This window comes from Bos mutus, unplaced genomic scaffold, assembly GCF_027580195.1.
Source record: "Bos mutus isolate GX-2022 unplaced genomic scaffold, NWIPB_WYAK_1.1 CTG672, whole genome shotgun sequence".
Taxonomy (NCBI): Eukaryota; Metazoa; Chordata; class Mammalia; order Artiodactyla; family Bovidae; genus Bos; species Bos mutus.
In genome coordinates, this window is record NW_027220151.1 from 1 (window position 1) to 22,607 (window position 22,607).

General features: G+C 56.3%; 5 pseudogenes; all 5 read right to left on the bottom strand.

Moving 5' to 3' along the window:
- Positions 1 to 6,737: 6,737 nt before the first annotated feature.
- On the bottom strand, positions 6,738 to 6,855 carry LOC138987112 (5S ribosomal RNA; annotated as a pseudogene).
- A 3,366-nt stretch (positions 6,856 to 10,221) lies between these two features.
- Positions 10,222 to 10,338, bottom strand: LOC138987114 (5S ribosomal RNA; annotated as a pseudogene).
- Positions 10,339 to 13,695: 3,357 nt separating this feature from the next.
- On the bottom strand, positions 13,696 to 13,813 carry LOC138987113 (5S ribosomal RNA; annotated as a pseudogene).
- A 3,389-nt stretch (positions 13,814 to 17,202) lies between these two features.
- LOC138987115 (5S ribosomal RNA) lies at positions 17,203 to 17,319 on the bottom strand (annotated as a pseudogene).
- Positions 17,320 to 20,708: 3,389 nt separating this feature from the next.
- On the bottom strand, positions 20,709 to 20,825 carry LOC138987116 (5S ribosomal RNA; annotated as a pseudogene).
- Between the last annotated feature and the right edge of the window lie 1,782 nt (positions 20,826 to 22,607).

Genomic DNA, 22,607 nt, shown 5'->3' on the forward strand with positions numbered 1-22,607 from the left:
ACCCTCGTCGCGAGGCATGCTGTATGAGCCGCCGACGACCGCGACCGGACTCCAGCCTGCTGGCGCCGGCCCCCCCCCACCCCGAACACCGCCAACACCAGACCAGCAAGCGCCTGGCGGGCCGGGGCCCGAGGGCTTCAGGACCCCCATTGACCGGGAGGCGTGCGTGCGTGCGTCTTGGCGCGGGGCCTGGGGCTGGGCTGAGTGCGGAGGTCTCGGCGCCCTCCCACCCGCGGCCCTCCAGACCCGGCGCGCGCTCGCTGAGGCGGGCCTCCCGATCCCATTCGCTGCTCAGGCCCGCGGCCCGGAGGTGTCGGTCTCTGAACCTCCTGCGGGCCTAGGCGCGCGGCGAAGCAGGCGCCCAACGCCCGGCACCTGTCCGGTGCCCAAACCCACCAGAAGCCAGGGGGCGCGGTCGGCGGGCGCCTCAGCCCCTCCCCCGCCGCACTACCGAGGCCCCCCCCTTTGCCCCACGCCAAGCCCTCGACCTTCCTGAGAGAGCAGGCAGGCCACAGGCAGGCACACAGACAGACACACAGACACTCGCATGCGCACCCCGCCAAGGGAGACAGCTGGCCTGCGCAAGCTCCTCAGCCAGAGCCAGGCGCCTGGGGAGGCGGGGCCAGGCAGAGCAGGCGGCGGCTGGCTGTCAGGAGATACAGAGGCAGAAATACATGAAGATTCGAGACAGACTCCAAGGCGGCAGAGGAGACACACACACACACACACACACACACACACACACACTTGAGTGTGGTCTTTGGAAATACTTGTGTTCGTAGTTGCTGGGTTGAGCCCAACTTTAATACAACCCATGGACTGCGGCCCATCAGGCTCCTCTGTCCGTGGCATTTCCCAGGCGAGGATACTGGGAGTGGGTTGCCATTTCCTTCTCGGCGGGATCTTCCCGACCCAGGGATCAAACCCCAGTCTCCCTGTGCGGATGCCTTGCCATCTGAACCAGGACATTGCTAATTCCTAGGCAAAATACAAAGAATAGAGCTCGTGTTCTACTAAATGGAAAGATGATTTCAAAAACAGAAGCTGTCCTTTGTTGGTATCTTTGAATCTTTATGTAGTTTTTCGTTGATTTTTTTACTGTTAAGGCTAACTGAACAAGGCAGAGAAACCCCAGAATTGAAAAGCAATTGTGGTTTTGAAAGAAACATGTGCAGTGAAGCTCTCTTCCTTTTTGAGAGATGGTTAAATGCAAAATCTTGATTCAACACATATGACTTTTGTGCACTTTATTTCAAATCTCATGACAAAACCCTAAAGGCGTCCAGGAAGAAAGGAGTAGAGGGCAGACACAAGAGCAACCTTTCCCCTTGGTGCCATCGCAACCAGCTGCTTAGTTCCTTCATCTCAAGGACTATCATCTGGGCTTCTCTGGTTTGTCTGATTCTTGTTTGGGGACCGTTTCTCGTCACAAGGCTGTCAACAGTGGGGGTGGGTGTGTGTGTGTGTGGGGGGAGGGAGGCCCTTCTTTCCATTCCACATGAGACCCAGTGGACAATCCAGGCCCTGCCCACTGCATTGAGTGTGCAGCAACAATATCAGCAGTAATGCCCGGTGAACAATCGTATTCCTGGAATCCACTCCGTTGGCTACTGACTGTGTGTGCTGGTGGTCTGGAACCTAGACCTGGAAGCTTTCTGGATGATTGCAAATGACACAAAGTCTGAGGACGATGGAAGATCTTCACATTTCTGCAAGAGCCACACACCTCCAGAAGGAACCACAAGACTTGCCTGAAATGGTCAAGGTATAAGTATTGGACTCAACGTTGGAAGGTCTCCACCTTTGCTATGGAAGTCAAACGATCTTTCTTTGAAATGAAAATGGAGCCTACTGAACGTTCACATTCTTCTAGAGCATTTGAAAAGCCCTAACTTGTAGAAATCTGCTGTCTGAGTTCCTTGAAAGCAAGACCCTCTATGTATGGATATGTCTTCATGCCTTAGATTGTGCCTCGAATATAGTGTACCCATCAACCCAGGAAAGGAAAGAATTGAATCGCCAAATATACAAAGAGATCAAAAGTGCCGAGCCAAGTGACCCCTTGAGGCTTCAAGAGCTTTTCTGTCTTTCACACACTAAGTAAATACTGAGCACCTCGATGAGCTAGGAGGCATGTAATAAGTTTCAGGGGAATAGAGGCGGAGAGAAGAAGACACAGAGTTCCTGCTTTCACTGAGGCGACTCTAATGATACATCACAGGCAGATCCTTTGAGAACCTATAGAGGGCCTCTTCCCTCACCACAAAACCTGGGTGTCAGGAAGGCTTTCCAGGCACCATTTCGTTGAGGTCCATAGGTTGAACCTAGGTAAACCAGGGTTGAGATGCAGGAAGAATTTCAGGCAGGGAAAATAGCATCTTGGAAGGCTATGTGACCAGGAAACTTAGGACATTCAGAAACGAAAAATGCCCTATGGGATGGAAGCCAAAAGTGCAGAGGGCATTCCAGGCAAAAGACATCAGAGAAGAAGCGTGAGGAGCAAGCCTGAGGGAAGTGGTCGTATCTTCAATATGCTGGGAAAATCGAGAGCCGTTGGAGCAGGAGGTGACAGCATTGCATCTGCATTTCAAAAGGTCATCTTGCTCCACGTCACTAATGATTGGGAGGCTCAACTCCAAACTCCAGGAGGACCACTTCACATGAGTCGGCTGGGCCTCACTGCGATGTCTGTCAATAACCGATGCTGGGAAGATGTGGAGCAAAGGAACTCTCCTCCACGGTGAGTAGGAATGGGCGTGGGTAGAGCGGTATGGAAAAAGAATATGGGGTTCCGAAGGAACTAAAAGTGGAAGTAGCCTATGGTCCAGCAGTCCGACTCCCAGGCATAGATCCACCCACGGTATAAGTGAACAAGATAGATGCCCGTTTGGGCACATCTATCTGTGCGTCTTGTGCGCACATGCGCATCTTGTGATCGCCTCGAGGCAGGGGTGGGGCGGGGGCGGGGCTCTGGCTGGAGTCGGTGCAAGCCCGGGATTGCCTGAGGCAAGCCAAAGGAGCCCCAGGTGGAGGCAGGACTGCGGTCGTCGGGTGTCCTGGAAGCGAATGCGAATGCGGAGGGGCTCGCGGGCTGCGGAGAGCAACCCAGGTCTGCAGCGGGAGTCGGGGCCCGGCCACCCGCTCCCCGCGGCCCGGGAGGGGCTGGGGCTGCAGGGGGGGATCAAGAATCGGGGCCTTGGCGGCGGGGCTAAAGGACCTCTTCTGCTAGGCAAAAAGCCTCGAGCACCGGGATTCCCAGGTGGTCTCCCATCAAGATACTAACCAGGCCCGACCCTGCCTAGCTTCGAGATCAGGCGAGATCGGGCGCCTTCAGGCTGATCTGGCCTGAGGCGGTGGCGGTTGGCTCGGGCGCCCTAAGAGCCTTGCGCCGCCTCCCTTTCGCTCTGCCCTGCAGGTCGGGCCCCAGGGGCGCACCTCTCGTCGCGGGCATGCTGTATGAGCCGCCACGACCCGCGACCGGACTCCAGCCTGCTGGCGCCGGCCCGCCCCCCCACCCCGAACACCGCCAACACCAGACCAGCAAGCGCCTGGCGGGCCGGGGCCGAGGGGCTTCAGGACCCCCATTGACCCGGGGCGGCGTGCGCGTGCGTGCGCGCGGGCGGGGCCTGGGGGCTGGGCTGCTGAGTGCGGAGGTCTCGGCGCCCTCCCACCCGCGGCCCTCCAGACCCGGCGCGCTCGCTGGGCGGGCCTCCCCGATCCCATTCGCTGCTCAGGCCCGCGCGGCCCGGAGGTGTCGGTCTTGGCGCCCGCCGCCTCCCAACCCCCGCGGCCCAGGGGCCTCTGAACCTCCTGCGGGCCTAGGCGCAGCGAAACTTGGCGCCCAACGCCCGGCACCTGTCCGGTGCCCAAACCCACCAGAAGCCAGGGGGCGCGGTCGGCCCGGGCGCCTCAGCCCCCCCCCGCCGCACTACGAGGCCCCCTTTGCCCCCCCACGCCAAGCCCTCGACCTTCCTGAGAGAGCAGGCAGGCCACAGGCAGGCACACAGACAGACACACAGACACGCCTGCGCACCCCGCCAAGGGAGACAGCTGGCCTGCGCAAGCTCCTCAGCCAGAGCCAGGCGCCTGGGAGAGGCGGGGCCAGGCAGCAGGCGGCGGCTGGCTGTCAGGAGATACAGAGGCAGAAATACATGAAGATTCGAGACAGACTCCAAGGCGGCAGAGGAGATACACACACACACACACACACACACACACACACACACACACTTGAGTGTGGTCTTTGGAAATACTTGTGTTCGTAGTTGCTGGGTTGAGCCCAACTTTAATACAACCCATGGACTGCGGCCCATCAGGCTCCTCTGTCCGTGGCATTTCCCAGGCGAGGATACTGGGAGTGGGTTGCCATTTCCTTCTCGGCGGGATCTTCCCGACCCAGGGATCAAACCCCAGTCTCCCTGTGCGGATGCCTTGCCATCTGAACCAGGACATTGCTAATTCCCTAGGCAAAATACAAAGAATAGAGCTCGTGTTCTACTAAATGGAAAGATGATTTCAAAAACAGAAGCTGTCCTTTGTTGGTATCTTTGAATCTTTATGTAGTTTTTCGTTGATTTTTTTTACTGTTAAGGCTAACTGAACAAGGCAGAGAGAAACCCCAGAATTGAAAAGCAATTGTGGTTTTGAAAGAAACATGTGCAGGCGAAGCTCTCTTCCTTTTTGAGAGATGGTTAAATGCAAAATCTTGATTCAACACATATGACTTTTGTGCACTTTATTTCAAATCTCCATGACAAAACCCTAAGGCGTCCAGGAAGAAAGGAGTAGAGGGGCAGACACAAAGAGCAACCTTTCCCCTTGGTGCCATCGCAACCAGCTGCTTAGTTCCTTCATCTCAAGGACTATCATCTGGGCTTCTCTGGTTTGTCTGATTCTTGTTTCGGGGACCGTTTCTCGTCACAAGGCTGTCAACAGTGGGGGTGGGTGGTGTGTGTGTGTGGGGGGGGGAAGCCCTTCTTTCCATTCCACATGAGACCCAGTGGACAATCCAGGCCCTGCCCACTGCATTGAGTGTGCAGCAACAATATCAGCAGTAATGCCCGGTGAACAATGCGTATTCCTGGAATCCACTCCGTTGGCTACTGACTGTGTGTGCTGGTGGTCTGGAACCTAGACCTGGAAGCTTTCTGGATGATTGCAAATGACACCAAAGTCTGAGGACGATGGAAGATCTTCACATTTCTGCAAGAGCCACACACCTCCAGAAGGAACCACAAGACTTGCCTGAAATGGTCAAGGTATAAGTATTGGACTCAACGTTGGAAGGTCTCCACCTTTGCTATGGAGTCAAACGATCTTTCTTTGAAATGAAAATGGAGCCTACTGAACGTTCACATTCTTCTAGAGCATTTGAAAAGCCCTAACTTGTAGAAATCTGCTGTACGAGTTCCTTGAAAGCAAGACCCTCTATGTATGGATATGTCTTCATGCCTTAGATTGTGCCTCGAATATAGTGTACCCATCAACCCAGGAAAGGAAAGAATTGAATCGCCAAATATACAAAGAGATCAAAAGTGCCGAGCCAAGTGACCCCTTGAGGCTTCCAAGAGCTTTTCTGTCTTTCACACACTAAGTAAATACTGAGCACCTACGATGAGCTAGGAGGCATGTAATAAGTTTCAGGGAATAGAAGGCGGAGAGAAGAAGACACAGAGTTCCTGCTTTCACTGAGACGACTCTAATGATACATCACAGGCAGATCCTTTGAGAACCTATAGGGGCCTCTTCCCTCACCACAAAACCTGGGTGTCAGGAAGGCTTTCCCAGAGCACCATTTCGTTGAGGTCCATAGGTTGAACCTAGGTAAACCAGGGTTGAGATGCAGGAAGAATTTCAGGCAGGAAAATAGCATCTTGGAAGGCTATGTGACCAGGAAACTTAGGACATTCAAGAAACGAAAAATGCCCTATGGGATGGAAGCCAAAAGAGTGCAGAGGGCATTCCAGGCAAAAGACATCAGAGAAGAAGCGTGAGAGCAAGCCTGAAGGGAAGTGGTCGTATCTTCAATATGCTGGGAAAATCGAGAGCCGTTGGAGCAGGAGGTGACAGCATTGCATCTGCATTTCCAAAAGGTCATCTTGCTCCACGTCACTAATGATTGGGAGGCTCAACTCCAAACTCAAGGAGGACCACTTCACATGAGTCGGCTGGGCCTCACTGCGATGTCTGTCAATAACCGATGCTGGGAAGATGTGGAGCAAAGGAACTCTCCTCCACGGTGAGTAGGAATGGGCGTGGGTAGAGCGGTATGGAAAAGAATATGGAGGTTCCCGAAGGAACTAAAAGTGGAAGTAGCCTATGGTCCAGCAGTCCGACTCCCAGGCATAGATCCACCCACGGTATAAGTGAACAAGATAGATGCCCGTTTGGCACATCTATCTATCTGTCGTCTGTGCTTGCGCACATGCATCATCTTGTGATCGCCTCGCAGGCAGGGGTGGGGCGGGGCGGGGCTCTGGCTGGAGTCGGTGCAAGCCCGGGATTGCCTGAGGCAAGCCAAAGGAGCCCCAGGTGGAGGCAGGACTGCCCGGTCGTCGGGTGTCCTGGAAGCCCGAATGCGAATGCGGGGGGGCTCGCGGGCTGGCGGAGGCAACCCAGGTCTGCAGCGGGAGTCGGGGCCCGGCCACCCGCTCCCCCATGGCCCGGGAGGGGCTGGGGCTGCAGGGGGATCAGAATCGGGGCGCGGCGGGGCTAAGGACCTCTTCTGCTAGGCAAAAAGCCTCGAGCACCGGGATTCCCAGGTGGTCTCCCATCCAAGATACTAACCAGGCCCGACCCTGCTTAGCTTCGAGATCAGGCGAGATCGGGCGCCTTCAGGCTGATCTGGCCTGAGGCGGTGGCGGTTGGCTCGGGGCGCCCTAAGAGCCTTGCGCCGCCTCCCTTTCGCTCTGCCCTGCAGGTCGGACCCAGCGGGGCGCACCTCTCGTCGCGGGGCATGCTGTATGAGCCCGCGACGACCGCGACCGGACTCCAGCCTGCTGGCGCCGGCCGCCCCCCCCCCCGAACACCGCCAACACCAGACCAGCAAGCGCCTGGCGGGCCGGGGCCGAGGGCTTCAGGACCCCCATTGACCGGGGAGGCGTGCGTGCGTGCGTCGCGGCGCGGGGCCTGGGGCTGGGCTGAGTGCGGAGGTCTCGGCGCCCTCCCACCCGCGGCCCTCCAGACCCCGGCGCTCGCTGGCGGGCCTCCCCGATCCCATTCGCTGCTCAGGCCCCCGCGGCCCGGAGGTGTCGGTCTTGGCGCCCGCCGCCTCCCTCCCCCCGCGGCCCAGGGGCCTCTGAACCTCCTGCGGGCAGGCGCAGCGAAACAGCGCCCAACTTGCCCGGCACCTGTCCGGTGCCCAAACCCACCAGAAGCAGGGGGGCGCGGTCGGCGGGCGCCTCAGCCCCCCCCCCGCACTACGAGCCCCCCCTTTGCCCCACGCCAAGCCCTCGACCTTCCTGAGAGAGCAGGCAGGCCACAGGCAGGCACACAGACAGACACACAGACACTACGCCGCGCCCACGCCAAGGGAGACAGCTGGCCTGCGCCAAGCTCCTCAGCCAGAGCCAGGCGCCTGGGGAGGGCGGGGCCAGGCAGCAGGCGGGCGGCTGGCTGTCAGGAGATACAGAGGCAGAAATACATGAAGATTCGAGACAGACTCCAAGGCGGCAGAGGACACACACACACACACACACACACACACACACACACACACTTGAGTGTGGTCTTTGGAAATACTTGTGTTCGTAGTTGCTGGGTTGAGCCCAACTTTAATACAACCCATGGACTGCGGCCCATCAGGCTCCTCTGTCCGTGTGGCATTTCCCAGGCGAGGATACTGGGAGTGGGTTGCCATTTCCTTCTCGGCGGGATCTTCCCGACCCAGGGATCAAACCCCAGTCTCCTGCTGCGCGGATGCCTTGCCATCTGAACCAGGACATTGCTAATTCCTAGGCAAAATACAAAGAATAGAGCTCGTGTTCTACTAAATGGAAAGATGATTTCAAAAACAGAAGCTGTCCTTTGTTGGTATCTTTGAATCTTTATGTAGTTTTTCGTTGATTTTTTACTGTTAAGGCTAACTGAACAAGGCAGCAGAGAAACCCCAGAATTGAAAAGCAATTGTGGTTTTGAAAGAAACATGTGCAGGTGAAGCTCTCTTCCTTTTTGAGAGATGGTTAAATGCAAAATCTTGATTCAACACATATGACTTTTGTGCACTTTATTTCAAATCTCCATGACAAAACCCTAAGGCGTCCAGGAAGAAAGGAGTAGAGGGCAGACACAAAGAGCAACCTTTCCCCTTGGTGCCATCGCAACCAGCTGCTTAGTTCCTTCATCTCAGGACTATCATCTGGGCTTCTCTGGTTTGTCTGATTCTTGTTTGGGGACCGTTTCTCGTCACAAGGCTGTCAACAGTGGGGGGGGTGGGTGTGTGTGTGTGTGGGGGGGGGGGCCCTTCTTTCCATTCCACATGAGACCCAGTGGACAATCCAGGCCCTGCCCACTGCATTGAGTGTGCAGCAACAATATCAGCAGTAATGCCCGGTGAACAATCGTATTCCTGGAATCCCTCCGTTGGCTACTGACTGTGTGTGCTGGTGGTCTGGAACCTAGACCTGGAAGCTTTCTGGATGATTGCAAATGACACCAAAGTCTGAGGACGATGGAAGATCTTCACATTTCTGCAAGAGCCACACACCTCCAGAAGGAACCACAAGACTTGCCTGAAATGGTCAAGGTATAAGTATTGGACTCAACGTTGGAAGGTCTCCACCTTTGCTATGGAAGTCAAACGATCTTTCTTTGAAATGAAAATGGAGCCTACTGAACGTTCACATGCTTCTAGAGCATTTGAAAAGCCCTAACTTGTAGAAATCTGCTGTACGAGTTCCTTGAAAGCAAGACCCTCTATGTATGGATATGTCTTCATGCCTTAGATTGTGCCTCGAATATAGTGTACCCATCAACCCAGGAAAGGAAAGAATTGAATCGCCAAATATACAAAGAGATCAAAGTGCGAGCCAAGTGACCCCTTGAGGCTTCAAGAGCTTTTCTGTCTTTCACACACTAAGTAAATACTGAGCACCTCGATGAGCTAGGAGGCATGTAATAAGTTTCAGGGAATAGAAGGCGGAGAGAAGAAGACACAGAGTTCCTGCTTTCACTGGGGCGACTCTAATGATACATCACAGGCAGATCCTTTGAGAACCTATAGAGGGCCTCTTCCCTCACCACAAAACCTGGGTGTCAGGAAGGCTTTCCAGAGGCACCATTTCGTTGAGGTCCATAGGTTGAACCTAGGTAAACCAGGGTTGAGATGCAGGAAGAATTTCAGGCAGGGAAAATAGCATCTTGGAAGGCTATGTGACCAGGGAAACTTAGGACATTCAAGAAACGAAAAATGCCCTATGGGATGGAAGCCAAAGAGTGCAGAGGGCATTCCAGGCAAAAGACATCAGAGAAGAAGCGTGAGGAGCAAGCCTGAAGGAAGTGGTCGTATCTTCAATATGCTGGGAAAATCGAGAGCCGTTGGAGCAGGAGGTGACAGCATTGCATCTGCATTTCAAAAGGTCATCTTGCTCCACGTCACTAATGATTGGGAGGCTCAACTCCAAACTCAGGAGGGACCACTTCACATGAGTCGGCTGGGCCTCACTGCGATGTCTGTCAATAACCGATGCTGCTGGAAGATGTGGAGCAAAGGAACTCTCCTCCACGGTGTAGTAGGAATGGGCGTGGGTAGAGCGGTATGGAAAAAGAATATGGAGGTTCCCGAAGGAACTAAAAGTGGAAGTAGCCTATGGTCCAGCAGTCCGACTCCCAGGCATAGATCCACCCACGGTATAAGTGAACAAGATAGATGCCCCCGTTTGGGCATCATCTATCTGTGTCGTCTTGTGCGCACATGCGCATCTTGTGATCGCCTCGAGGCAGGGGTGGGGCGGGGCGGGGCTCTGGCTGGAGTCGGTGCAAGCCCGGGATTGCCTGAGGCAAGCCAAAGGAGCCCCAGGTGGAGGCAGGACTGCGGTCGTCGGGTGTCCTGGAAGCCGAATGCGAATGCGGAGGGGGCTCGCGGGCTGCGGAGGCACCCAGGTCTGCAGCGGGAGTCGGGGCCCGGCCACCCGCTCCCCGCGGCCCGGGAGGGGCTGGGGCTGCGGGGGGGGATCAGAATCGGGGGGCCGCGGCGGGGCTAAGGACCTCTTCTGCTAGGCAAAAAGCCTCGAGCACCGGGATTCCCAGGTGGTCTCCCATCAAGATACTAACCAGGCCCGACCCTGCTTAGCTTCGAGATCAGGCGAGATCGGGCGCCTTCAGGCTGATCTGGCCTGAGGCGGTGGCGGTTGGCTCGGGCGCCCTAAGAGCCTTGCGCCGCCTCCCCTTTCGCTCTGCCCTGCAGGTCGGGCCAGCGGGCGCACCCTCGTCGCGGGGCATGCTGTATGAGCCGCCGCGACCGCGACCCGGACTCCAGCCTGCTGGCGGCGGCCCCCCCCCCCCCCCGAACACCGCCAACACCAGACCAGCAAGCGCCTGGCGGGCCGGGGCCGAGGGCTTCAGGACCCCCATTGACCGGGGGGGCGTGCGTGCGTGCGTGCGTGGGCGCGGGGCCTGGGGCTGGGCTGAGAGTGCGGAGGTCTCGGCGCCCTCCCACCCGCGGCCCTCCAGACCGGGCGCGCTCGCTGGCGGGCCTCCCCGATCCCATTCGCTGCTGCTCAGCCCCCGCGGCCCGGAGGTGTCGGTCTTGGCGCCCGCCGCCTCCCAACCCCCGCGGCCCAGGGGCCTCTGAACCTCCTGCGGGCCTGGCGCGCAGCGAAGCTTGGCGCCCAACTTGCCCGGCACCTGTCCGGTGCCCAAACCCACCAGAAGCCAGGGGGCGCGGTCGGCGGGCGCCAGCCCCCCCCCCCCGCACTACCGAGGCCCCCTTTGCCCCACGCCAAGCCCTCGACCTTCCTGAGAGAGCAGGCAGGCCACAGGCAGGCACACAGACAGACACACAGACACTCCGCGCCCCCGCCAGGGAGACAGCTGGCCTGCGCAAGCTCCTCAGCCAGAGCCAGGCGCCTGGGAGAGGCGGGGGGGCCAGGCGAGCAGGCGGGCGGCTGGCTGTCAGGAGATACAGAGGCAGAAATACATGAAGATTCGAGACAGACTCCAAGGCGGCAGAGGACACACACACACACACACACACACACACACACACACACACTTGAGTGTGGTCTTTGGAAATACTTGTGTTCGTAGTTGCTGGGTTGAGCCCAACTTTAATACAACCCATGGACTGCGGCCCATCAGGCTCCTCTGTCCGTGGCATTTCCCAGGCGAGGATACTGGGAGTGGGTTGCCATTTCCTTCTCGGCGGGATCTTCCCGACCCAGGGATCAAACCCCAGTCTCCTCCTGTGCGCGGATGCCTTGCCATCTGAACCAGGACATTGCTAATTCCTAGGCAAAATACAAAGAATAGAGCTCGTGTTCTACTAAATGGAAAGATGATTTCAAAAACAGAAGCTGTCCTTTGTTGGTATCTTTGAATCTTTATGTAGTTTTCGTTTTTTTTACTGTTAAGGCTAACTGAACAAGGCAGAGAAACCCCAGAATTGAAAAGCAATTGTGGTTTTGAAAGAAACATGTGCAGGTGAAGCTCTCTTCCTTTTTGAGAGATGGTTAAATGCAAAATCTTGATTCAACACATATGACTTTTGTGCACTTTATTTCAAATCTCATGACAAAACCCTAAGGCGTCCAGGAAGAAAGGAGTAGAGGGCAGACACAAAGCAACCTTTCCCCTTGGTGCCATCGCAACCAGCTGCTTAGTTCCTTCATCTAAGGACTATCATCTGGGCTTCTCTGGTTTGTCTGATTCTTGTTTGAGGACCGTTTCTCGTCACAAGGCTGTCAACAGTGGGGTGGGTGGTGTGTGTGTGTGTGGGGGGGGGGAGGCCCTTCTTTCCATTCCACATGAGACCCAGTGGACAATCCAGGCCCTGCCCACTGCATTGAGTGTGCAGCAACAATATCAGCAGTAATGCCCGGTGAACAATGCGTATTCCTGGAATCCACTCCGTTGGCTACTGACTGTGTGTGCTGGTGGTCTGGAACCTAGACCTGGAAGCTTTCTGGATGATTGCAAATGACACCAAAGTCTGAGGACGATGGAAGATCTTCACATTTCTGCAAGAGCCACACACCTCCAGAAGGAACCACAAGACTTGCCTGAAATGGTCAAGGTATAAGTATTGGACTCAACGTTGGAAGGTCTCCACCTTTGCTATGGAAGTCAAACGATCTTTCTTTGAAATGAAAATGGAGCCTACTGAACGTTCACATGCTTCTAGAGCATTTGAAAAGCCCTAACTTGTAGAAATCTGCTGTACGAGTTCCTTGAAAGCAAGACCCTCTATGTATGGATATGTCTTCATGCCTTAGATTGTGCCTCGAATATAGTGTACCCATCAACCCAGGAAAGGAAAGAATTGAATCGCCAAATATACAAAGAGATCAAAGTGCGAGCCAAGTGACCCCTTGAGGCTTCCAAGAGCTTTTCTGTCTTTCACACACTAAGTAAATACTGAGCACCTCGATGAGCTAGGAGGCATGTAAGAAGTTTCAGGGAATAGAAGGCGGAGAGAAGAAGACACAGAGTTCCTGCTTTCACTGAGACGACTCTAATGATACATCACAGGCAGATCCTTTGAGAACCTATAGAGGGGCCTCTTCCCTCACCACAAAACCTGGGTGTCAGGAAGGCTTTCCAGAGCACCATTTCGTTGAGGTCCATAGGTTGAACCTAGGTAAACCAGGGTTGAGATGCAGGAAGAATTTCAGGCAGGAAAATAGCATCTTGGAAGGCTATGTGACCAGGGAAACTTAGGACATTCAGAAACGAAAAATGCCCTATGGGATGGAAGCCAAAAGAGTGCAGAGGGCATTCCAGGCAAAAGACATCAGAAAAGCGTGAGAGCAAGCCTGAAGGGAAGTGGTCGTATCTTCAATATGCTGGGAAAATACGAGCCGTTGGAGCAGGAGGTGACAGCATTGCATCTGCATTTCAAAAGGTCATCTTGCTCCACGTCACTGATTGGGAGGCTCAACTCCAAACTCCAGGGAGGACCACTTCACATGAGTCGGCTGGGCCTCACTGCGATGTCTGTCAATAACCGATGCTGGGAAGATGTGGAGCAAAGGAACTCTCCTCCACGGTGAGTAGGAATGGGCGTGGGTAGAGCGGTATGAAAAAAGAATATGGAGGTTCCCGAAGGAACTAAAAGTGGAAGTAGCCTATGGTCCAGCAGTCCGACTCCCAGGCATAGATCCACCCACGGTATAAGTGAACAAGATAGATGCCCGTTTGGGCACATCTATCTGTGCGTCTTGTAGCGCACATCATGCGCATCTTGTGATCGCCTCGAGGCAGGGGTGGGGCGGGGCGGGGCTCTGGCTGGAGTCGGTGCAAGCCCGGGATTGCCTGAGGCAAGCCAAAGGAGCCCCAGGTGGAGGCAGGACTGCCCGGTCGTCGGGTGTCCTGGAAGCGAATGCGAATGCGGGGGGGGCTCGCGGGCTGCGGAGGCAACCCAGGTCTGCAGCGGGAGTCGGGGCCCGGCCACCCGCTCCCCGCGGCCCGGGAGGGGCTGGGGCTGCGGGGGGATCAGAATCGGGGGGCGGCGGGGCTAAGGACCTCTTCTGCTAGGCAAAAAGCCTCGAGCACCGGGATTCCCAGGTGGTCTCCCATCCAAGATACTAACCAGGCCCGACCCTGCTTAGCTTCGAGATCAGGCGAGATCGGGCGCCTTCAGGCTGATCTGGCCTGAGGCGGTGGCGGTTGGCTCGCGCCCTAAGAGCCTTGCGCGCCGCCTCCCTTTTCGCTCTGCCCTGCAGGTCGACCCAGCGGGCGCACCTCTCGTCGCGGGGCATGCTGTATGAGCCGCCACGACCCGCGACCGGACTCCAGCCTGCTGGCGGCCCCCCCCCACCCCGAACACCGCCAACACCAGACCAGCAAGCGCCTGGCGGGGCCGGGCCCGGGGCTTCAGGACCCCCATTGACCCGGGAGGCGTGCGTGCGTGCGTGCGCGGGGCGGGGCCTGGGGCTGGGCTGAGTGCGGAGGTCTCGGCGCCCTCCCACCCGCGGCCCTCAGACCCGGCCGGCGCGCGCTGGGCGGGCCTCCCCGATCCCATTCGCTGCTCAGGCCCCCGCGGCCCCGGAGGTGTCGGTCTTGGCGCCCGCCGCCTCCCCACCCCCGCGGCCCAGGGGCCTCTGAACCTCCTGCGGGCCTAGGCGCGCGGCGTTGGCTTGGCGCCCAACGCCCGGCACCTGTCCGGTGCCCAAACCCACCAGAAGCCAAGCCAGGGGGGCGCGGTCGGCCGGGCGCCTCAGCCCCTCCCCCGCACTACCGAGGGCCCCCTTTGCCCCCCGCCAGCCCCCGACCTTCCCTTCCTGAGAGGCAGGCAGGCCACAGGCAGGCACACAGACAGACACACAGACACTACCGCACCGCACCCACGCCAAGGGAGACAGCTGGCCTGCGCAAGCTCCTCAGCCAGAGCCAGCCAGGCGCCTGGGGGGGGGGGGGCCAGGCGAGCAGGCGGCGGCTGGCTGTCAGGAGATACAGAGGCAGAAATACATGAAGATTCGAGACAGACTCCAAGGCGGCAGAGAGGAGACACACACACACACACACACACACACACACACACACACACTTGAGTGTGGTCTTTGGAAATACTTGTGTTCGTAGTTGCTGGGTTGAGCCCAACTTTAATACAACCCATGGACTGCGGCCCATCAGGCTCCTCTGTCCGTGGCATTTCCCAGGCGAGGATACTGGGAGTGGGTTGCCATTTCCTTCTCGGCGGGATCTTCCCGACCCAGGGATCAAACCCCAGTCTCCTGCTGCGCGGATGCCTTGCCATCTGAACCAGGACATTGCTAATTCCCTAGGCAAAATACAAAGAATAGAGCTCGTGTTCTACTAAATGGAAAGATGATTTCAAAAACAGAAGCTGTCCTTTGTTGGTATCTTTGAATCTTTATGTAGTTTTTCGTTGATTTTTTTTTTACTGTTAAGGCTAACTGAACAAGGCAGAGAAACCCCAGAATTGAAAAGCAATTGTGGTTTTGAAAGAAACATGTGCAGGTGAAGCTCTCTTCCTTTTTGAGAGATGGTTAAATGCAAAATCTTGATTCAACACATATGACTTTTGTGCACTTTATTTCAAATCTCCATGACAAAACCCTAAGGCGTCCCAGGAAGAAAGGAGTAGAGGGCAGACACAAGAGCAACCTTTCCCCTTGGTGCCATCGCAACCAGCTGCTTAGTTCCTTCATCTCAAGGACTATCATCTGGGCTTCTCTGGTTTGTCTGATTCTTGTTTGGGGACCGTTTCTAGTCACAAGGCTGTCAACAGTGGGGGGTGGGGTGTGTGTGTGTGGGGGGGGGGGGCCCTTCTTTCCATTCCACATGAGACCCAGTGGACAATCCAGGCCCTGCCCACTGCATTGAGTGTGCAGCAACAATATCAGCAGTAATGCCCGGTGAACAATGCGTATTCCTGGAATCCACTCCGTTGGCTACTGACTGTGTGTGCTGGTGGTCTGGAACCTAGACCTGGAAGCTTTCTGGATGATTGCAAATGACACCAAAGTCTGAGGACGATGGAAGATCTTCACATTTCTGCAAGAGCCACACACCTCCAGAAGGAACCACAAGACTTGCCTGAAATGGTCAAGGTATAAGTATTGGACTCAACGTTGGAAGGTCTCCACCTTTGCTATGGAAGTCAAACGATCTTTCTTTGAAATGAAAATGGAGCCTACTGAACGTTCACATGCTTCTAGAGCATTTGAAAAGCCCTAACTTGTAGAAATCTGCTGTACGAGTTCCTTGAAAGCAAGACCCTCTATGTATGGATATGTCTTCATGCCTTAGATTGTGCCTCGAATATAGTGTACCCATCAACCCAGGAAAGGAAAGAATTGAATCAGCCAAATATACAAAGAGATCAAAAGTGCGAGCCAAGTGACCCCTTGAGGCTTCCAAGAGCTTTTCTGTCTTTCACACACTAAGTAAATACTGAGCACCTACGATGAGCTAGGAGGCATGTAATAAGTTTCAGGAATAGAAAGGCGGAGAGAAGAAGACACAGAGTTCCTGCTTTCACTGAGGCGACTCTAATGATACATCACAGGCAGATCCTTTGAGAACCTATAGGGGCCTCTTCCCTCACCACAAAACCTGGGTGTCAGGAAGGCTTTCCAGAGGCACCATTTCGTTGAGGTCCATAGGTTGAACCTAGGTAAACCAGGGTTGAGATGCAGGAAGAATTTCAGGCAGGGAAAATAGCATCTTGGAAGGCTATGTGACCAGGAAACTTAGGACATTCAAGAAACGAAAAATGCCCTATGGGATGGAAGCCAAAGAGTGCAGAGGGCATTCCAGGCAAAAGACATCAGAGAAGAGCGTGAGAGCAAGCCTGAAGGAAGTGGTCGTATCTTCAATATGCTGGGAAAATACGAGCCGTTGGAGCAGGAGGTGACAGCATTGCATCTGCATTTCAAAAGGTCATCTTGCTCCACGTCACTAATGATTGGAGGCTCAACTCCAAACTCAGGAGGACCACTTCACATGAGTCGGCTGGGCCTCACTGCGATGTCTGTCAATAACCCGATGCTGGGAAGATGTGGAGCAAAGGAACTCTCCTCCACGGTGAGTAGGAATGGGCGTGGGTAGAGCGGTATGGAAAAAGAATATGGAGGTTCCCGAAGGAACTAAAAGTGGAAGTAGCCTATGGTCCAGCAGTCCGACTCCCAGGCATAGATCCACCCACGGTATAAGTGAACAAGATAGATGCCCGTTTGGGCATCATCTATCTGTCGTCTTGTGCGCACATGCGCATCTTGTGATCGCCTCGAGGCAGGGGTGGGGCGGGGCGGGGCTCTGGCTGGAGTCGGTGCAAGCCCGGGATTGCCTGAGGCAAGCCAAAGGAGCCCCAGGTGGAGGCAGGACTGCCCGGTCGTCGGGTGTCCTGGAGCCCGAAATGCGAATCTGCGGAGGGGGCTCGCGGGCTGCGCGGAGGCAACCCAGGTCTGCAGCGGGAGTCGGGGCCCGGCCACCCGCTCCCGCGGCCCGGGAGGGGGCTGGGGCTGCAGGGGGATCAGAATCGGGGGGCGGCGGCGGGGCTAAGGACCTCTTCTGCTAGGCAAAAGCCTCGAGCACCGGGATTCCCAGGTGGTCTCCCATCAAGATACTAACCAGGCCCGACCCTGCTTAGCTTCGAGATCAGGCGAGATCGGGCGCCTTCAGGCTGATCTGGCCTGAGGCGGTGGCGGTTGGCTCGGGCGCCCTAAGAGCCTTGCGCGCCGCCTCCCTTTCGCTCTGCCCTGCAGGTCGGGCCAGCGGGCGCACCCTCGTCGCGGGGCATGCTGTATGAGCCGCCACGACCCGCGACCGGACTCCAGCCTGCTGGCGCCCGCCCCCCCCCCCCCGAACACCGCCAACACCAGACCAGCAAGCGCCTGGCGGGCCGGGGCCGGGGGCTTCAGGACCCCCATTGACGGGGGGCGGCGTGCGTGCGCGTGCGCGCGCGGGGCCTGGGGCTGGGCTGGTGCGGAGGTCTCGGCGCCCTCCCACCCGCGGCCCCTCCAGACCCGGCGGCGCTCGCTGGGCGGGCCTCCCCGATCCCATTCGCTGCTCAGGCCCCCGCGGCCCCGGAGGTGTCGGTCTTGGCGCCCGCCGCCTCCCAACCCCCGCGGCCCAGGGGCCTCTGAACCTCCTGCGGGCCTAGGCGCAGCGAAACTTGGCGCCCAACTTGCCCGGCACCTGTCCGGTGCCCAAACCCACCAGAAGCCAGGGGGGCGCGGTCGGCGGGCGCCTCAGCCCCTCCCCGCCGCACTACCGAGGCCCCCCTTTGCCCCACGCCAAGCCCTCGACCTTCCTGAGAGAGGCAGGCAGGCCACAGGCAGGCACACAGACAGACACACAGACAGACCGCGCACGCCCCGCCAAGGGAGACAGCTGGCCTGCGCAAGCTCCTCAGCCAGAGCCAGGCGCTGGGAGAGGCGGGGCCAGGCGAGCAGCGGGCGGCTGGCTGTCAGGAGATACAGAGGCAGAAATACATGAAGATTCGAGACAGACTCCAAGGCGGCAGAGGAGACACACACACACACACACACACACACACACACACACACACACACACACTTGAGTGTGGTCTTTGGAAATACTTGTGTTCGTAGTTGCTGGGTTGAGCCCAACTTTAATACAACCCATGGACTGCGGCCCATCAGGCTCCTCTGTCCGTGGCATTTCCCAGGCGAGGATACTGGGAGTGGGTTGCCATTTCCTTCTCGGCGGGATCTTCCCGACCCAGGGATCAAACCCCAGTCTCCTGCTGCGCGGATGCCTTGCCATCTGAACCAGGACATTGCTAATTCCTAGGCAAAATACAAAGAATAGAGCTCGTGTTCTACTAAATGGAAAGATGATTTCAAAAACAGAAGCTGTCCTTTGTTGGTATCTTTGAATCTTTATGTAGTTTTTCGTTGATTTTTACTGTTAAGGCTAACTGAACAAGGCAGAGAAACCCCAGAATTGAAAAGCAATTGTGGTTTTGAAAGAAACATGTGCAGGTGAAGCTCTCTTCCTTTTTGAGAGATGGTTAAATGCAAAATCTTGATTCAACACATATGACTTTTGTGCACTTTATTTCAAATCTCCATGACAAAACCCTAAAGGCGTCCAGGAAAGAAAGGAGTAGAGGGCAGACACAAGAGCAACCTTTCCCCTTGGTGCCATCGCAACCAGCTGCTTAGTTCCTTCATCTCAAGGACTATCATCTGGGCTTCTCTCTCTGGTTTGTCTGATTCTTGTTTTGGGGACCGTTTTTCTCGTCACAAGGCTGTCAACAGTGGGGTGGGGTGTGTGTGTGTGGGGGGGGGAGGCCCTTCTTTCCATTCCACATGAGACCCAGTGGACAATCCAGGCCCTGCCCACTGCATTGAGTGTGCAGCAACAATATCAGCAGTAATGCCCGGTGAACAATGCGTATTCCTGGAATCCCCTCCGTTGGCTACTGACTGTGTGTGCTGGTGGTCTGGAACCTAGACCTGGAAGCTTTCTGGATGATTGCAAATGACACCAAAGTCTGAGGACGATGGAAGATCTTCACATTTCTGCAAGAGCCACACACCTCCAGAAGGAACCACAAGACTTGCCTGAAATGGTCAAGGTATAAGTATTGGACTCAACGTTGGAAGGTCTCCACCTTTGCTATGGAAGTCAAACGATCTTTCTTTGAAATGAAAATGGAGCCTACTGAACGTTCACATTCTTCTAGAGCATTTGAAAAGCCTAACTTGTAGAAAGAAATCTGCTGCGAGTTCCTTGAAAGCAAGACCCTCTATGTATGGATATGTCTTCATGCCTTAGATTGTGCCTCGAATATAGTGTACCCATCAACCCAGGAAAGGAAAGAATTGAATCGCCAAATATACAAAGAGATCAAAAGTGCCGAGCCAAGTGACCCCTTGAGGCTTCCAAGAGCTTTTCTGTCTTTCACACACTAAGTAAATACTGAGCACCTACGATGAGCTAGGAGGCATGTAAGAAGTTTCAGGGAATAGAAGGCGGAGAGAAGAAGACACAGAGTTCCTGCTTTCACTGAGGCGACTCTAATGATACATCACAGGCAGATCCTTTGAGAACCTATAGAGGGCCTCTTCCCTCACCACAAAACCTGGGTGTCAGGAAGGCTTTCCAGAGGCACCATTTCGTTGAGGTCCATAGGTTGAACCTAGGTAAACCAGGGTTGAGATGCAGGAAGAATTTCAGGCAGGAAAATAGCATCTTGGAAGGCTATGTGACCAGGGAAACTTAGGACATTCAAGAAACGAAAAATGCCCTATGGGATGGAAGCCAAAGAGTGCAGAGGGCATTCCAGGCAAAAGACATCAGAGAAGAACGTGAGGAGCAAGCCTGAAGGGAAGTGGTCGTATCTTCAATATGCTGGGAAAATCGAGAGCCGTTGGAGCAGGAGGTGACAGCATTGCATCTGCATTTCAAAAGGTCATCTTGCTCCACGTCACTAATGATTGGGAGGCTCAACTCCAAACTCAAGGAGGACCACTTCACATGAGTCGGCTGGGCCTCACTGCGATGTCTGTCAATAACCGATGCTGGAGAAGATGTGGAGCAAAGGAACTCTCCTCCACGGTGAGTAGGAATGGGCGTGGGTAGAGCGGTATGGAAAAGAATATGGAGGTTCCCGAAGGAACTAAAAGTGGAAGTAGCCTATGGTCCAGCAGTCCGACTCCCAGGCATAGATCCACCCACGGTATAAGTGAACAAGATAGATGCCCCCGTTTGGGCACATCTATCTGTCGCGTCTTGTGCGCACATGCATCATCTTGTGATCGCCTCGAGGCAGGGGGTGGGGCGGGGCGGGGCTCTGGCTGGAGTCGGTGCAAGCCCGGGATTGCCTGAGGCAAGCCAAAGGAGCCCCAGGTGGAGGCGGGACTGCCGGTCGTCGGGTGTCCTGGAAGCGAATCACGCGAATCTGCGGAGGGGCTCGCGGGGCTGCGGAGGCAACCCAGGTCTGCAGCGGGAGTCGGGGCCCTGACCACCCGCTCCCCGCGGCCCGGGAGGGGCTGGGGCTGCAGGGGATCAGAATCGGGGGCGCGGCGGGGCTAAGGACCTCTTCTGCTAGGCAAAAAAGCCTCGAGCACCGGGATTCCCAGGTGGTCTCCCATCAAGATACTAACCAGGCCCGACCCTGCTTAGCTTCGAGATCAGGCGAGATCGGGCGCCTTCAGGCTGATCTGGCCTGAGGCGGTGGCGGTTGGCTCGGGGCGCCCTAAGAGCCTTGCGCGCCGCCTCCCTTTCGCTCTGCCCTGCAGGTCGGACCCAGCGGGGCGCACCTCTCGTCGCGGGGCATGCTGTGAGCCGCCACGACCCGCGACCGGACTCCAGCCTGCTGCGCCGCCCCCCCCCACCCCGAACACCGCCAACACCAGACCAGCAAGCGCCTGGCGGGCCCGGGGCCGAGGGCTTCAGGACCCCCATTGACCGGGAGGCGTGCGTGCGTGCGTGCGTCGGGGCGCGGGGCCTGGGGCTGGGCTGAGTGCGGAGGTCTCGCCCGCCCCCCCCGCGGCCCTCCAGACCGGCCGCGCTCGCTGGCGGGCCTCCCCGATCCCATTCGCTGCTCAGGCCCCGCGGCCCGGAGGTGTCGGTCTTGGCGCCCGCCGCCTCCCAACCCCCCGCGGCCCAGGGGCCTCTGAACCTCCTGCGGGCCTAGGCGCGGCGAAACTTGGCGCCCAACGCCCGGCACCTGTCCGGTGCCCAAACCCACCAGAAGCCAGGGGGGCGCGGTCGGCGGGCGCCTCAGCCCCTCCCCCGCACTACCGAGGCCCCCTTTGCCCCCACGCCAAGCCCTCGACCTTCCTGAGAGAGCAGGCAGGCCACAGGCAGGCACACAGACACACACAGACACAGACACACACGCGCACCCACGCCAAGAGACAGACAGCTGGCCTGCGCAAGCTCCTCAGCCAGAGCCAGGCGCCTGGGAGAGGCGGGGCCCAGGCAGGCGGCGGCTGGCTGTCAGGAGATACAGAGGCAGAAATACATGAAGATTCGAGACAGACTCCAAGGCGGCAGAGGAGACACACACACACACACACACACACACACACACACACACACTTGAGTGTGGTCTTTTAAAAATACTTGTGTTCGTAGTTGCTGGGTTGAGCCCAACTTTAATACAACCCATGGACTGCGGCCCATCAGGCTCCTCTGTCCGTGGCATTTCCCAGGCGAGGATACTGGGAGTGGGTTGCCATTTCCTTCTCGGCGGGATCTTCCCGACCCAGGGATCAAACCCCAGTCTCCTGCTTGCGGATGCCTTGCCATCTGAACCAGGACATTGCTAATTCCCTAGGCAAAATACAAAGAATAGAGCTCGTGTTCTACTAAATGAAAAAGCGATTTCAAAAACAGAAGCTGTCCTTTGTTGGTATCTTTGAATCTTTATGTAGTTTTTCGTTGATTTTTTTTTACTGTTAAGGCTAACTGAACAAGGCAGAGAGAAACCCCAGAATTGAAAAGCAATTGTGGTTTTGAAAGAAACAAACATGTGCAGTGAAGCTCTCTTCCTTTTTGAGAGATGGTTAAATGCAAAATCTTGATTCAACACATATGACTTTTGTGCACTTTATTTCAAATCTCATGACAAAACCCTAAGGCGTCCAGGAAGAAAGGAGTAGAGGGGCAGACACAAGAGCAACCTTTCCCCTTGGTGCCATCGCAACCAGCTGCTTAGTTCCTTCATCTCAAGGACTATCATCTGGGCTTCTCTGGTTTGTCTGATTCTTGTTGGACCGTTTCTCGTCACAAGGCTGTCAACAGTGGGGGTGGGTGTGTGTGTGTGGGGGGGGGGCCCTTCTTTCCATTCCACATGAGACCCAGTGGACAATCCAGGCCCTGCCCACTGCATTGAGTGTGCAGCAACAATATCAGCAGTAATGCCCGGTGAACAATGCGTATTCCTGGAATCCCTCCGTTGGCTACTGACTGTGTGTGCTGGTGGTCTGGAACCTAGACCTGGAAGCTTT